Genomic DNA, 13,480 nt, shown 5'->3' on the forward strand with positions numbered 1-13,480 from the left:
AGCCTTAACTGTTTTGTGGTTAAGTGACCATTGTCACAAAGCCTAGCATACAAGTTCTCTTTTACATGTTGCTTGGGCAGCAGCTTTCTTAACTGAGTCCTTAGTGGGAGCCATGGCTTAGTCCAAGCAGAAGGAAATTGTGGGACCAGGACAAGAGCAACAACTGAGGAGGCCTCTGTTAACTTGAAGATGTTTGAATGAAAACAATACCATTTATAGTTATACTAGCCTCAGCCTCCAAACACACCCTGAAGTAGATGCAAGAATTCTTCTATTCAGGAAGTTGAAATATGTAGGCAAAAAAAAAAAAAAATGCCTTGTACGCTTTCAGGAGCCAGAAAAAAAAAAAAGCTTTGTTAATCTCTAACTAACTAAATACTCAAATTATGGCAGTCACTTAGGATTGAAAGCATAACCCCTTCCAACCGTGATTTACTTATGGAATATTTGTTTAATTCTATTTCAGATTCATCCTACCACTAAAAACCCCCAAACACTGGACCACACAAAGCCTTACTGGTAAGTCTTTATACATTCAGTATCTTTAGTATCATGACTAAATGTCTATTTATTTATACATTTTTTTCTCTTTCAAATGATTTATGGTATGTCCATGCCTTACAAAGCCAAAGCAACTCAGGCCATTCTTTTTCTTAAATATCAACAAGGAAGAGATCTGACTGCATGTCAAGTACTAGTAAAATAAACCCTTTTTCTTTGTAATGAAATTGTTTCCAAGCCCAAGTTGATGGTCTTTTTAAAAACAGTATCCATAACAACAAAATGTTCTGTGCTGGATAAATTCAGAGAGTCCCTTGTGGTGTCTTATAATGAAAATGGGTGCATAGCTACAACATGTTGAGTAAAGTCAAGGTCAATGTGAAACATTGTTTCTGGGGGTTACCTGGCTATCAGCTGAAGTGTTAATAATAATAATGTCTGAACCATAGATACAGATTCTTTCTTTATTTTTTACTTATTTGCAAGCAAGAGAGATAGAAGAAAGAGAGAATGGGTGAGCCAGGGCCTCCAGTTGCTACAAACCAACTTCAGATATATGTGTCTCTTTGTGCATCTGGCTTTATGTGGGTATTGGGGAATCAAACCTGGGTCTTAGACTTTGCAGGCCAGCACCTTAACCACTAAGCCATCTCTCCAACCCATGGAATCTTTCTTGATGAGAAAAATGGCACAATCTCATTAGAAGGAACATGGATACAAGGATAAGAAGAACTGAACCTCTGCTTTGTCATCTCCTGTAGTAGTTTTGGATCTCGTGAAAACATGTGCAGATGGTAAGAGCACCAGCAGCGGAGGACTCCAGTTAGACTCCCGTTTCATCACCCTCCTGCTGCCCCATTCTAATGACCGAGAGCCTAGAATTCTAGTCCTTCCCTTCGTCGCCTGGTGTCTCACCCAGCTTAGTAGGCTGCGCTAATACCAGCTTCCCCATCCTTTTGTCCTCTCTTCGTTGTTCTGCACAGCAGTGCCACACTTGCTATCCTTTGTGTCGCCTTTCAGGATGTTCCTCCTTTGTTCAGAAGCCATTCCTGCTCCTCCACACCACCTGTCACACCAGCCTAGGTGCCTCCCTCTGGCTTCCCCATTCTCACTATGTGGTGGTTTGAATGTAACATCTCATAGGCTCGTGTGGTTGAATAGCTGATCACAAGCAAAGTGGCACTATTTGGAAAGGTTGAGCAACCTTTAGGACGCAGAGCCTTGCCGGAGGAAGTATGTCTATGGGGGCAGACTTGAAATGTTCAGCCCAGCCCTGCTTGCTCACTCACTCCTTCCCCCACCCCACCGTCTCTCTCCCTCCCTCCCTCCCTCTATCTCTCTCTTTCTCTCTCTCTCCTTCCTACTGATGTGATATGTGACCCTGGCTTCCTGCTTCTGCCATGCTTTGCCCACCATGATGCAGTCTATCCATTGGAACTATAAGCCAAGTCAAATCTTCCTTCTACAAGCTGCTTCTGGTCAGATATTTGCCCACAGCAATAAGAAAGTCACTTATGCAAACTATCTGTGTCCATCCTCTCCTGCTCACTTCCCACTGTTACCTTTAGTCTTACCAGGCTCATTTATTCACCACTTCATAAAACATCTACTTACTCCTCCTCCACCTGGAAATCCTTCTCATCTCGTGAGGCACTGGACTCTCCCTTTTTCCTGCCATATGCGATCTCCCTCTAACCTCCTTCCGGGTCAAGCAGTGTCCTCTCAGGCTTGCGCTTTTTTCTTTCATCTTGCCTCCTCAGTTGCTTTGTTAGCTCTTAGAGAGTAGAAGATTCTATATGCCATCTTGTGGCCCACAGTGCAGGCTGAGAGGTTCCTAGTTCACCAGGCAGTAGCATCGATACTATACTTATTCAGCCTCTCCCAGCAGCTCAGGTGAGCTCCACAATACAAACTTGTTCGTTCATTTGCTCTTTCTTTATTTTTTTAATATTTTATTTATTTGCAAGGAAAGACAGAGAAAGAATGAGCATGGGCACACCAAGGCCTCTAGCCTTTGCAAATGAATTCCAGGTGCATATGCCACTTTGTGCACCTGGCTTTGCATGGGTATTAGGGAATCAAACCCAGGTTGTTAGGCTTTTCAGACAAGCACCTTAACTGCAGAGCCATGCTCCAGCCCTCATAGTCCCTTTCATTCATCAGGTTTGGGGTGGGCCTCGGGATCTTGCTCACTTGATTCTATTGGGATGCTTTCTGCTAGCAACCACTTGTTACAGAACCCCCCCCCCCAAAAAAAAACCCCAACAAACAAAAAAAGCAAGAAGTTTATACAAGACTTGGGTTTGGTCCCAGCAGCCCTGAGCCCTTATAAGAACAGTGTTTTTGAGCTGCTGTTAGTTCTTCATGTGGAAGATGGGAATGATATTTAACTCAAGGCTTGCTGGGAATCTAAAACAATGATGGTTGTTTAAAAAAAAAAAAAAAGCTTTGTAGACCATAAAAAGATATCTAAACAGTGATTTATTGTGGATCTCTGACTACTCATCATTGTGAAGAGAGCTGTTACCTATATGCTGGTAATAGAGAAACAGGCAGCGAGTGGTTGAGTAGTGAGTGGGGCGGAATGATTTAGCATGGTGGACGCAGTACTACTTCGTGAATGGTGCATGTTTGCCAGCACTGTGCTTTCTGCTGTACGTAGAGGTTTACAGGGACATTCTCCAGCCACTTGCATACGTGTCATTTTCTTGAGGTAGGGTGGCCTCCACCTCAGTCCTCTTGCTTCAACCCCCAAGTGCTGGGATTTCAGGTTTACACCACCACAAATTGATCCTCGTAGGCCCCAACTTTGTACTGTACTCTACCATTTGTGAATTTGTATGTGTGTTTGTGTATTTGTGTATGTGTTTGGTATTTCAGAACACCTGCTTTAAATATCTCTGTCCCTGAGAAAAAAGTGGTACTATCAAACATTAACAATTTACAGTTAAGTACAAGGTCTTGTAGGTAACCTGAGATGTTTCGATTTGATGGAGAAGTTGAGAAAGGCAGAGCCGGTCATAAGATTGAAAAAAGCGCAAGTGAGGCTATCTAGGAATGGGCTAGAGAGCCCCCAAGTGCCCAAGGAAGGATGGAGTTAAGCCCGAGCAGGAAGGCGAGGGGAAGACTGAGGTATTGGCTGACTTGGCTCTTTCTAGTCCAAGGCCAGCACTTCCAGCCTGCTTCCCTACTTGGAGCTCCCCATAATTGCTGCCACCATAGGCAGCATTTATAAAATGTCCTCCATTCACCTGGCAGTGCATTTCCATTATTTTGATCACCATAGCCTGAACTATTTGCTTTTAAATATTCATATACTAATAATAAAATTCATAAAAATGAGGAAGGTGATGTTCAGGGAAAGGAAAATCTGAAGTTATTGAGAGATTGGGCCACACCACACTGAGAGCATGCTCAGTGCTGGAGGTCACATGACCCTGTGCTTCGGAGCAGGCAGTCCCAGAAGAAATACAAGCTCAGCCACCACTTCACAGTGGCCGTGAGATTAAAAACATACTAGTTGTGCAGAATACAAATCACAGTTCAAGACTGGTGGATATTTCCTCTGGTCACAAGGAGAATAATGCACAAGGTAACACACAGCCCTCAAGTTGGTATGACATAACACCTGGTGTTGCCCAAGAAATGCCCTGCCAGGCCAAGTGTGCATTCCTCTGTTGGCCTTGCTTAATCCGAGGATAAATTTTTAATAGTTTCAGCTGGAATGAAAAGTTTTTGTATTCATACCTTTGCTTCCTTGTCATCCTCATGGTGGACTGCACAGCTTGACATGGCTTTTTTAAGACAGCCTTGGAATTTGGCTGTGGCATAGGTATGGTACCCAAGGTGAAATTGACTTGTCACTTTTCCAAAAGAAAACCAAGCCACTTCCTGACAGTGCTTTGTGAATTTTTTCTCTTTTTTGAAATTTTATTTATTTTATTTTTTTTAATTTTTATTAACATTTTCCATGATTATAAAAAAATCCCATGGTAATACCCTCCCCCCCACACACACTTTGAATTCTTTCTCTTAACTCCCAGTCTTTCTGGGCTCTGATTCAATTTGGGAAATAGCTGCATTCCTCTCTCCCTCTTTCCCTCCCTTCCTGATTTCTTTCCTTCCTCCTCCTCTCCTCTCCCCTCCCCTCCCCTCCCCTCCCCTCCTCTTCCCTCCTCTTCCCTCCTCTCCCGTCCCCTCCCCTCCCGTCCCCTTCCTTCCTCTCCCCTCCTCTGCCCTCCCCTCCCCTCCCCTCCTCTGCCCTCCCCTCCCCTCCCCTCCTCTCCCCTCCCTTCCCCTCCTCTCCTCTCCTCTCCTCTCCTCTCCTCTCCTCTCCTCTCCTCTTCTCCTCTTCCCCTCTCCTCTCCTCCTCTTCCCCTCTCTTATTTTGAGGCAGAATCTCTAGCCCAGGCTGGCCTTAAACTCACCTTGTTCCTCTTCCCTTGACCTCCTGAGTTCTGGATTAAAGGCATGTACCATCACAACTGGCTGATTTGAGGACTAGCTTTCTGATGCACAGTGTGGACACTGACCCTTTCTGCTTTGACAGGGGTGATGCTCTTGAGTACTGGAACTTGGGCCATGTTTTATACTGGAGGGTTAGTTCTTTTTAGGGGAAGTTTGAGCAGTGTAAGGAGCTTGATTCCAGCTATTTGTTTGATGGAAGCCAATATAAATTGTGCTACCATTGCCCAGTTCTGGATCTTTCTTCTTCAGGTTAATAATTATGACATGGGCTCAGTTCTGTTTGATGGCAACACTGGCAAGAAGAACAGCTAGTATAGATGGCAATATGGGGATCATGCCATGTCTATACTCTTGTTAGGAATTTCATTCAGAGAAGCAATTTTATTTTAGTCAGAATTATTATCAGAAAGGGGCCCAAAGGGCTGGGCATGGTAGGATATGCCTTTAATCCCAGCACTTGAGAGTCAGAGGTAGGAGGATCACCATGAGTTCGAGGCCACCCTGAGACTACATAGTGAATTCAAGGTCAGTCTGCACTAGAGTGAGATCCTACCCTGAAAAAAAAGTGGGGGGACCAAAGTTCCACAGGGATGGACTATCCACGGAAAGACATTTTCTTTGGTCATTATTTTTCTTCAAATAAAGTTATAAATATTTTGGTCATAACAATAGAAATCCAATTTAGTTTCTTTTCCTGTGTGTGTGTGTGTGTGTGTGTGTGTGTGTGTGCGCATGAGCTAGGGCTCTTGCTCCTGCCAGTGAACTCCAAATGTTTGTGCTACGTTTTGCATCTGGCTTTATGTGAGTACTAGGGAATTGAACCCATGCTGGTGGCAGACTTTGTTTTGATTTTGGTTTTCCAAGGTAGGATCTCACTCTAGCCCAAGCTGACCTGGAATTCACTATGTAGTCTCAGGGTGGCCTCAAACTCATGGTGATCTTCCTACCTCTGCCTCCTGAGTGCTGGGATTATAAGTGTGCACCACCAGGCTTGGCTCCTGTAATTCTGAGAACTTTAGATTTGTTACAGCACCACCTTCTAGAACCATCTCCTTCCAGCTACCTCTCCAACAGCACAGGACACACACACTTTTTCTTCTCCCCTGTCTGCTTTTGGAGTTCCCTTTCCTTCAACTTCCCACCCACAGGTGATTGAATCAGAATGAATGCCTGTGTCAAAAGAGGCACTAAGATCATGCAGTTCCATGGGTTTCAAATTCTGCTTGTTGGATTTCTTTTTTTAGAATATATATTTTATTTTTATTTATTTGAAGGAGAGAGAGAATGGGTATGCAGGGCTTCTAGCCACTGCAGAACTCCAGACTATGTGTCACCTTGTGCATCTGGCTTATGTGGGTACTGGAGAACTGAACCTGGGTCCTTTGGCTTTGCAGGCAAGTGTCTTAACCACTAACCCCTCTCTCCAGCCCTGGATTTCTTAATCAAGGACTCCTGAGGAGAAAGAATGGGCTTTAACCAATTCCCTGTCTTGTTTCAGTCACAAATGTTTTATAGAACTTACTCACTTGAGAGGATAGTTTAGAGTTGGGTGGGGGAACTGGTCCTGTATGGGTTCTGTCAACTCTGCTTATATACCTGTGTGACCCTGGAGAAGCTGCCCGATCTGAGTTTTCTTGTCTATCTCATGGAGTTGTTAAAGGGACCTGAATCAGATGATGGGTGGTAAGTCCCTGGCCCCGTGCATGCACAAAGCCAAGTCATAGCAAATGCTTGCTTAGCTAGTGTAAATGAGAGCTATAACCTGTGCATATGCTAGCAACGCATAATGGAGCCATAGCTTTCTGGTGGTTTCCTACTGTCCCTTTCAAGTTTATTCCGTGAGGTATCCCCCCCTCCCTACTGTTAGGTGATAAAAAGTCTGAAGGCCACTTAAAGTCAAAACCTCTCTCCATCTTTCTCTCTCCTCTTTTATACTCTCTCTCTTGTAGTACTTACCTCCTCTTCCAGCCCCCAGCTTCAGGCCTCTTTGACAGTGATGGTGACGCCTGGCCCTGAGGCTTGAGGGACTGATGAAGAAAAGTACCTTTTGGGAGGCTAGAGAGATGGCTCGGAGGCTCATTACCTACCGCTGATGAGAGGACAGTGCCATCTCTTTGAATAAATCTATTTTGTCCAAATTGATTATTTTGGGCAAATCCTCTCATGTTTGTTTCTTTCAGGCAGATGTTACATTACAGTCCTAGGACTTCAGGACACATGTGCCACACTCTGTAGACATTGCCTTCAAAACCTGACTCAGGGCCAGCTCTCTCCCTGCCTGCATTGGTGTGATAGGAATCAGAACATTTCCAATGAATCTTCCTCAGATAGTGTTGTCATTTTCCACTGTGCTGACCTGCTTGGATCCACTTTATTGTGCCTAGGGCCACCTCGGTCAGCTTCTTAGAAATTTCCACTTTATGGTCTGTAGACTTGTACTTTGGAATTTCCCATCTGTTGCATCTTGATGCCACAGTGGAAATTTACACTATAGCATCTTGTTACGTTAACTCAGTCTGAGTAGCTACTGGAAACTCCTCACCAGCACTCTCAAAGTGGTCCTTTACCCAGGGCTTGAAACCTTTCCAGGCACAGGGACTTTCTTTCTCCATCCCTTCCTCCTTCCTTTCGTCTTTCCCTCCCAATTCATTCTGTTGGGTTTCCAAATAACTTAGAATTGTTGTTCTACCAAGCCAAACCCAGCTTCCTGTAATGTTCTTGTTAAAAGGGTATGTGGGTGGGGGAGGGGTGCACGTGTTTGCTTGCAAGCACCACACAGCACCTTGTCTGAGATTTTCCTGCATGGGTGGCAGGATTCCAGAGTAAGGCTCACATGCTCTGTTCTCTGTGACTACAGGAAAACCTTTGGCCCACATCCCTGGGTAGGTTTCTTTACCTGCATACCAAAGTACACTTGATACAGTCCTGTAGAATGCTAGTATGTCTGTGGAAACTGTGCAGTCATCGTTTTTTGAGTTTATGACCTTGACATAGTTTCTCTTGATTTACTGTACATCATGAGGGCATTTTGATTAGGGCTTTGTTTAAAGTTTATGAATTGTGCAAAGCCTTGCAAAATGTGTTCTCACTCTTGAGACCCTCCCCTTTCTATCTTTTTTACAGACTTTTTTCATGAGAGGGAACTTAAAATTTTTATTTAGAATACAAATTAATGGGTTTCATTAGGACATTTCAATTATTGATCTCATTGTTCCTTGCTCCTGGTCGCACTTCATTGTCCTCCCTCCTCTGTCGCTGCTTCCTTTTCTCTCAAGTAGCTTTTTTGGAGTCATCAGACTTTTCTGCCTGCTCTAGCCATAGCACTGTGAACTCAGCCTTGCTACCAACATGATTTGTCATTTGCACCGTGGACCACTATGATGCTGGGTCCTTGGAACAATTGGGTCACTCTCTTGTTTTTGAGATGGGGTCTGACGTAGTCAAGGCTGGCCTCAGACTCACTAGAGCTGAGGATGACCTTGAAGTCTCCGGGGCTCCTTCCGGGCAGGTAGGTAGCGCTGTGGAAGGACCAGGCCTGCTGGTTCCTTCCTGGGGGTTGAGGAGGAAGCTGAGCTACGACGACTCAGAAACCTCTCCTGGCCACCGGAGAAAAAACACACTGAGTCGGGAGTCTTTTCGAAGCAGGAACTCACAGAAAAAACTCGCTTTATTGCTATGAGCAGTTGCCTATATCATGTTGGGGACAAAGGCAGGGATTTTAGGATGTGGGGGGCAGAGGTAAGGGCCAATAGTAAACTGTAACTATTGAAATGGTAATTATAATTGCCACGTGGAAGTGGCAGGCCAGAAGCCATTAGGCGTCTTGCTGAGTCCTAGCTGGCCAGAGACAGGTCGCCAAACTGTAGCTAGGCTCAGGAAGTTCCAGGAGGCCTCACGCCTGCGCCTTTCAGAGCCCAACAGAAGTCTTAATACTTCTTCATCAGCTTCCCAAGTGCTGGATTACAGGGTTGTGCCACCATGCCTAGTGAGGTCAGTCTTGATGTTCAGTTCCCCCATTGTCCCTACACAAGTGAGGGCAGCATGTCAAATGAGTACGTGACACATAAGATACTCTTGACTGCTGGGATAATTCAAAAAGACTTTTTTATTGTTGTTTTTGTTTGTTTGTTTTTTGTTTTCAAGGTAGGGTCTCTAGCCCAGGCTGACTTGGAATTTACTATTTAGTCACAGGGTGGCCTTGAACTCATGATTCTCCTGCCTGTGCCTCCTGAGTGTTGGGAGTAAAGGCATATGCCACCAAGCCCAACTCTTCTAAAAAAACTTTTTTTAAAAAAATATTTATTTAGCTGGGTGTGGTGGTGCATGCCTTTAATCCCAGCATTCAGAAGGCAGAGGTAGGAGGATCACTGTGAGTTCAAGGCCACTCTGAGATTACATAGTGAATTCCAGATCATCCTGGGCTAGAATGAGACCCTACCTCGAAAAACCAAAACAAAACAAAATGCATTTTGTGTATGTACATATTATTTATTTATTTGACAGAGAGAAAGAGGCAGATATATAGAAGAATGGGTGCACCAGGGCCTCTAGCCACTGCAAATGAACTCCAGATGCATGTACCACCTCGTGTATCTGGCTTATGTGGGTACTGGGGAATTAAACCTGGGTCCTTGGGCTTCTTAGTCAAGTAAGTGCCTTATAACTTCTACGCCATCTCTCCTGCCCTAAAAATCTCTTAAAGCCTTTAAAAAGTAGCTCAATTCTCAAGCAAAGGTCTTTTCTTTTAATCAAGTAGGCATTTGAGAAAAACTCATAATATATGCAGGTACCTTTGTTTAAATTTTATTTTGACAATTTTGTACATGTACTTAAGCTATTTTGATCTTATTTCCACATGCCATTGTGTTAAAAAAAATATGGTTTGTTTTATTTCTGTTCAGAGAGAGGGGGAGGAAGGGAGGTGTTGGGTGCACCAAGGCCTCTTGCCACTGCAAACGAACTCCAGATGCATGTGCCACTTTGTGCATCAGTTTTATGTGAGTGCTGGAGAATTGAACCTGGGCTATCAGGCTTTGCATGCAAGCACCTTTAGCTGCTGAATCATCTCTCCAGAACCCCCATTCCCTTTTAGCCCCTGCGTACTTCCACTAAAACCCTTCTTCTTCCCAACTAATCCCCCTCCTACTTTCATAACATTTTTGTGACCCACTGAGTTAAATTAGGGTTGCTTGCACAGGCATAAGGAGGAGGATATTTACTGTCATTTGGGCAAATTTCTCAGTGGCTATACCCCTGAAAATCATGTGCAAACTGCCAACAGCTACACTGGGATGAGTGGGAACTTGTGGGCATTTCCTCCATCCATGATGGGACGTTGATGGCTCTGTCTTAGGCAGGAAGTTACAGCTGCTGTGAGTCCATTATTGTAGTGGTCATGTTGTATCCAGAAGTCAACATCCCACAGCACTCCTCCCCATCCCCTGGCTCTTACATTCTTTCAGACCCTCTTCTGCTAGGTTCCCTGAGCCTTGGAAGGGTTGGTTTCGATGCTCCCGTTGGGGCTGTGTTTAGTAGGAAAGGAGAGAATGGATTATCTTGTTCTTGATCTTAGCAGGAGTACTTCAAGTTCTTCTCCATTTTGCATGATATTGAACACTGCTTTATCATACATAGCCTTTATTATGCTGAGATATGGTCCTGCCATCCTTAAACTCTATAGGACTTTTATCATGAAGAGATGTTGGATTTTTGCAGAGGTCTTTTCTGCATCAGTTAAGATGATCATGTGATTTCTGTCCTTGGGTACTTTTGTGCGTGTGTGCGTGCACATAGTTTGTGTGTTGTGGTATCCGTATGTGCTGATAGGGCACTCTGTGTGCTCACCTTTGTTGCCTGGTGGGCTCACATGCTGCTGTAGCCGGAGCAAGTCATCGGGCGTCTCCCTCCATCATGTACCTGCCTGGTTTTTCCTTCTGACAGTCTTTAACTGATTCTGGAGTTTGCTCTTCATGAGCCTTAGCAATTCTTTGGTCTCTACTCCCCTCAGGACTGGGGTTATAGACATGAAGGGTCATTCCCTGTTGTGAATGTGGACTCTGAGGAGTTGAATGACCCACCTCTGGCCCTCATGCTTGTTCAGAAAGGGCACTTAACAGCTGAGCCATCTCTTCAGTCCACTGAGTACATTCATGTGATAAATTACGTTTGTTAATTTACAAATGTTGACACATCCCTGTACCCGTGGAATGAAGCCCACTTGATTGTGGTGAATAATCTTGATTTGTTCATGAATTTGAAATCATTTTATTGAGAATTCTTATAACTATGCTCATCAGGGAGATTTGTCTATAATTTTATTTTTGTTGTTTTAAAGTCTATCAGGTTTATGTGTCAGGATAACACTGGCTTCATAAAAGTAGTCTGGCCTGGTCGCACATACCTTTAATCCCAGCCCTGGGGAAGCTGAGGTAGGAGGAGTGAGTTCAAGGCCAGCCAGATACTAAATAGTGAATGCCACTTCAGCCTGGGCTAGAGGGAGACCCTGCCTTAAAAAAACAAATATGTATACACACACATACATACATACAATCATAGCTATATTTAGTAAAATGCTATAAATTGATATGCTTTTTTTGTTCCCTTTCAATAAAAAGGTGCTAGTCCAAGGAAGTCTGAGTAGGGAATTTGACCTCCCACACTAGAAAAATAGCAAGAGGCATGGGCTGATCCACAGGGGAAATGAGGCATGGCCAGGCATATGTGGAGAAAGAACACAGCAGACTTGGTGTTGAGCAAGACGGTGCTTTTCACATGCCAGATGTTTTCTCCTGGAGCTTCTCTTCCAGATCTGCCTTTGGGCAGAAACCAATCCTGAGTGGTGGGCTACCAGCCCTGTCCTCACGTCTCCCTGACTGCATCTGTGAGTGAAGACAAACATTGTGGTTGGGCTGATTTTTGTAGTTGGTTTTGTTTATTCTGTGTCCAGATACCTTTGGTGAACAACAAACTCATGTTTCTGACTTACCTGCCTCCTTTGGACTGTCATGAAATATGTATATGAAATATGGCTGGGTAGCAAGAGAGAAGCAGTCCATTCTTGAGGGATGGGCAGGTCAACGGTAGCTAGCAGACCAGTTTAGGTAGTTGGTCAGCAAGTGTTAGTGAGCACCCACTGTACACTTGGTGCTGTAGGAAGAAGGAGAGAGAGGGGCAGGTCTAGGCCATCGGCCATGTACTCCTCCTTTCTAAGCGCCTCGTCTACTCCTGATGGCCGAGCCCTGTGGCCTTTATGTGGACAAGGCTTGTGGGAGTCCCCTCATGTGCGCTCCTTACCTAGCAGAGGACTCATGGTGGTTTAGAGGCGCACATTTCATGGCTCTCCAGTGGTAGCAGCCCCTCCCATGCCCTGTGGCATAGCTAATTATATTTTTTATACTGTTTTTGTTGTTTTGAAAACAGTCTTGCTATATAGATCAAGGTGGCCTGAAATTGTGGAGATCTTCCTGTCTCTGCCCTCTTAGTGCTTTGTGCAAATAAGGCTCTCAGGATAGTGTAAAACTCAGACCAGGTCTAGGCACAAGAAAAAGAGAAATGATTGTCATATGTCCTAGACCTCTACTTTGCATGATTATATGTGGTCATTGAGAAGCCACAACTTAAGATCTGCTTTTCCCTCTAGAAAAGGCCTTGGCCTTGCCTGTGCCTCTTCTATAACTAGACCTGAGTTCCTAGTTGGCACTTTTTTTTTCAATTTTTTTATTGACAACTTCCATAATTATAGACAGTAACCCATGGTAATTCCCCCATCTCCCCATTTTCCCCACTGCAAATCCACTCTGCATCTTACCCCTTCACTCTCTTAATCAGTCTCTCTTTTATTTTGGTGTCATGATCTTTTCCTCCTCTTAATGATGGTCTTGTGTAGGTAGTGTCAGGCACTGCGAGATCATGGATATCCAGGCCATTTTGTGTCTGGAGGAGCATGTTGTAAGGAGTCCTACCCTTCCTTTGGCTCTTACATTCTTTCCACCACCTCTTCCACAATGGACCTGAGCCATGGAAGGTATAATAGAGATATTTCAGTGCTGAGCACTCCTCTATCACTTCTCAGCACCATGGGGCCTTCTGACTCATCCCAAGGTCACCACCATCTGAAAAGAGAAGCTACTCTAACTGAAAGTGAGAGTAGTATTAATACATGGGTATGAACATTAAGAGAAGTGTTTACTGGGCAGGTTGGTGAACATAGTATATACATTTAGCCAGACACCATCAAATGTTACACCCCTAGGGCTCATGACTACCCATGTTGTAGGTTTTTAGTATCAGGCATGTATTCCCTCCTTTGGAGCAGGCTTCCAGTCCAATTAGAGAGCAGTTGGTTTTCCCCATAACATATATGTCACTATTGTACCCATTGGCTCATTTGGTTTGGCTGGCCAAATTTAAGGCTTGCAGTACCCACTGTTGAGAGTCTCCATTTGTGATCTCTCTTTCTCTCCCATTGAACTGCGTGCAGCATAGCTTTTTCCAGCTTTCTGTCAGCTGGTTT

General features: G+C 44.4%; 1 protein-coding gene across 4 annotated transcripts in view; it reads left to right on the forward strand.

Moving 5' to 3' along the window:
- Positions 1 to 13,480, forward strand: part of Gng12 (G protein subunit gamma 12) — a 144,369-nt gene that overhangs the window by 61,170 nt on the left and 69,719 nt on the right. For all 4 annotated transcript variants that reach the window (XM_045150116.1, XM_045150114.1, XM_045150113.1 and 1 more), the window contains exon 2: positions 467 to 519. The gene's annotated coding sequence lies outside the window, so the exon portion shown is untranslated. The remainder of the gene's footprint in view (positions 1 to 466; positions 520 to 13,480) is intronic.

This window comes from Jaculus jaculus, chromosome 5 (assembly GCF_020740685.1).
Source record: "Jaculus jaculus isolate mJacJac1 chromosome 5, mJacJac1.mat.Y.cur, whole genome shotgun sequence".
Taxonomy (NCBI): domain Eukaryota; kingdom Metazoa; phylum Chordata; class Mammalia; order Rodentia; family Dipodidae; genus Jaculus; species Jaculus jaculus.